General features: G+C 40.4%; 1 long non-coding RNA gene across 1 annotated transcript in view; it reads right to left on the reverse strand.

Annotated features, from left to right (window-relative positions):
• Positions 1–1,859: 1,859 nt before the first annotated feature.
• LOC125486882 overlaps positions 1,860–3,900 on the reverse strand; it is a 23,227-nt gene continuing 21,186 nt past the window's right edge. Inside the window, exon 3 of the long non-coding RNA XR_007265502.1 lies at positions 1,860–2,143. This is a non-coding gene — a long non-coding RNA (uncharacterized LOC125486882). The remainder of the gene's footprint in view (positions 2,144–3,900) is intronic.

The raw sequence follows: 3,900 nt of genomic DNA on the forward strand, positions 1-3,900 counted from the left end.
AAGGACAAGGGCAGCAGATATATGGGATCACCTCTACCTTCAAGTTCACCTCCAACCCACTCACCATCCTGACTTGGAAATAATATCACCATTCCTTCACTGTCACTGGGTCAAAATCCTGGAATTCTCCCCCTAATGGCAGTGGGTCAACCCACAGCAGGTGGACTGCAGTGGTTCAAGAAGGCAGCTCACCACCACCTTCTCAAGGGCAACTAGGGACAGACAATAAATGATGGCCAGCCAATGATGCCCACATCCCACAAAAATGAATAAAAAAATTTCAAAGCACATGGAGCTGTTGGTGGTAATATGGCAAAGACTGAGAATTGGCTAGCAGACAGGAAGCAGAGAGCAAGAATAAATGAATCTATTTCAGAGTGAAATGTTGTGACAAACGGGCTACAACAGGGATCAGCAACTCAATCTATATCAATGATTTGGATGAGGAAATTAAACCCGATATTTCCAAGTTTGCTGATATACTAAACAAAGAGGAATTGACAATGGTGAGAAGGAAGTTAAGAGGGTTCAAGTTGAATGAATGGGCAAATACATTGCAAATGCAGTATAACATAGGTAAGTGTAAAGTTCTCCACTTCAGTAAGAAACAGACTGGCAAAGTATTATTTCAATTGTGATTAACTGAAAAATGTTGATGTACAAAAGTACCTGGCCCTTGTAGACCAGTCGCTGGAAACAAGGATGAAGGTGCAGCAAGCAGTTAGAAAGGCTTCCTGTCACTGTTTTGGTTTCCAATGTAAGAGAGTTTGAGTATGGGAACAAATAAATTTTACTGCAGCTGTACAGGACCCTTATGAGATGACACATGGAACAGAGTGCACAGTTTTGGTATGTTACCCAAGAAAAGGATGATTAAGTCAACTAGGTCTGTACTCACTAGAGTTCAGAAGAATGAAGGGGATTTTATTGAAACATACAAAATTCTGACAGGCCTGACAGGGTAGAAAGCAAGGGGTCATGGTCTCAGGATACAGGACAGGCCATTTAGAACTGATGAGAAATGTGTTCACTGAGAATAGTGAACATTTAGAACTCCTCACCATATGCAACTATGAAGGCTAAGGTCACTGAATACATTTTGCAGCAAGGCAACTGAAGACATCAAGGAATATCGTGAGAGACTGGGAGGTTATGCTGAAACTGTATAAAATGGTGGTTAGGCCACATCCAGTGCATTATGTGTCATTCTGGAATCCACATTATAGGAAGGATGAAAGAGATGCAAAGGAGATTTTCTAGGAAGTTGTTAGAGTTCGAGTTGGAGAGTTTCCATTATGAACAGAGATTGGATAGCTTGTGTTTGTCTCCCTTAGAGCAGAGGAGATTGAGGGTGGACATGAGATTATAAGGGGCATAGATAGGACAGAGTATAAGAAACATTTTCCCTTGGTGGAGGGATCTATGACCAGCCGGCGTAGATTTAATGTAAGGGGCAGAAGATTTTGATAGGATGTGAGGAAAAACTTTTTCATCTAGATGGTGGTGAGAATCTGGAACTCACTGCCTGTAAGGTCAGTAGAGGCAGAAACCATCACAACATTTAAGTAGTAGTTAGATGTGTACTTGCAATGCCAAGGCATACAAGGCTACGGACCAAGTGCTGGAAAATGGGATTAGAATACTTGGTGGTTGTTTCTGACCAGTGTGGATGCAATGTGCTGAAGGGCCTTTTTTGTACTGAGATAAAGGATCAGCCATAATTATATTGAGTGGCAAAGTAGGGTCAATGGGACAAATGGCCAATTTTTGATCTTTCCATTAGGATGTTTCACTAGTGTACCGATCAGCAACAAACATGGAAGAACACAAATCTGTGGTTGGAGGAACTTCCTCTCACTGCTTTGTTTAATTCCATTTACAGGGGCAACTATTTTTGGTTGGTCACTCCAGTGATTGAATCCTCTTGGGCGATTTAGCCCACAGCCAATGTAATTTGAGAACTGCTTTCCACTTACATGATATTCTTGTCCAGTGAATTGGTCAGCACCTGTTAACATTAGTCCAAGGCCTTTTACCCCCTCTTCAATTGCTTGTTCAAGTCTATCTTGGTAGAATTTTGTCAACTGGAACAGTTTGTAATCATCTCACTTTGTCAGGAAATCAATTATTGCGGAGTTTGGATCTGAGAACAGAAACAGACAAAACAAAACATATTATCAAGTTTCTATCTAGGCTGTTACAATTCTTACAACAAATTGTTGAATCTTCCTGTGAGCTACATTATCAAACATTTCCTAAAATACTGTAAAATTCAGTGGAATCACAACTGATTTGTGACTCAATTACATATATGCAGTTTTACCACATATCCAGGATAACAAGAAACTGTTGAAGGGTGAGTATTATAAGAGATAGCAAAGACGCAAAGGATGAAGGCAGCTTATCCAAATTACTAAGACCGCATACCACAGAGGATAGACGTCTGAGAGCAGGAAATGGAAGGCACAAAAAAAATGACTCTTTTCTCCTTGATAAGCAGACTGTTAATGAAGGAAAAACAGACCCTGAGCTGATGGTGCAATTTTACTTCAAAGATCATGAAACGATGGTCAAGAAAACCCAATCATCAAGGGTTCACTGTTGTGCTTTAGGGAAAAAAATTGCAGTTCTCATCAAGTCTGATTCCAGTCCCACAGCAACATGGTTGACTTGTAACTGCAGTTGAGAATGCGCAATAAATGTTGGCCTAGACAGTGACATCCACATCAATGAATGAGTTTTTTTTTAATATTGAGACTATCCATGCTGGCATACAGTAAGAAACAGGCTTTGGCTGGTAAATGACAATTAATATTTAAATTAAGCAAGTTCCAGTCAGACTATCTCTAACAAACTCCCCTGGATTGCAATCCCCGAATAACATCCTGGTTGCTCCTATTAAATAGAAACTCAACTCGATCACAGTGTGGTTAACAAGAGAAGGGAAATAGGAACTCTCAAGTGAGTTGCGATTTCTTCTATTCTCAGTTACTGACTCCCAAAGCCTACCCACCTAGCAGGAACATGAAAGGAGGTAATCAAATACCCATGACTCATTATGATGGGTGTGGCTTCAACAACAGTCAAAAAAAGGTAAACACCATCCAAGACAAAACAACCCACTCGATCAGTTCTCCATTCATGAACATACTTGTTCATTCTCTCCAAAACCAATACACAGTGGCAAGAATGTGTACAATCTACAAGATGCATTGCAGAAACTCCCCAGGGTTCTTTCAACAGCATCTTCTAAACCTCATAGTCTCTACTATCTACAACAACAAAGACAGGAGACACATGGAGTCAACCAGGGAGCAGATCTTGGACCTGGTAATGGGGAATGAGGCAGGTTTAATAAATGACCCTAGAGTAAAAGATTCCCGAGAAAGTAGTGTTCAGAACATGAAAAAAATTTACTATTGACAGTGAGAAACTTGGGTCAGAAACAAGAGTGTTTTACCTAAAGAGAATGAGAATGAAATGAGATAGAGTTAGCTAAAATGGACTGTATGGATAGATTAGCAGGAAAGAGCAGTAATCAATCTGTGGCAGACATGCAGGGAGGAAATCATGGCTCTCAGCAAAAATATATTCCAGTAAGGAGATAAGGTTCTAAGAGAGAGATAAACCAAACAGGGATAACCAAAGAAGTTAAGCAGTATAAAATTAAAAGGAATTTATAATGATAGTGATCAATGTTGCACCCTTATGACAAGCTCCAATTATTTCTTCATTGATACCCTGTCCTACTATATGGTTACTGTTAGGGACTCTTGTACACAACTCCGACAAGTGACCTGAGATAGTAGGAACTGCAGATGCTGGAGAATCCGAGACAACAAGGTGCAGGGCTGGATGAACACAGCAGGCCAAGCAGCATCATAGGAGCAGAGAGGCTGA

This window comes from Rhincodon typus, chromosome 34 (assembly GCF_021869965.1).
Source record: "Rhincodon typus isolate 14 chromosome 34, sRhiTyp1.1, whole genome shotgun sequence".
Taxonomy (NCBI): Eukaryota; Metazoa; Chordata; class Chondrichthyes; order Orectolobiformes; family Rhincodontidae; genus Rhincodon; species Rhincodon typus.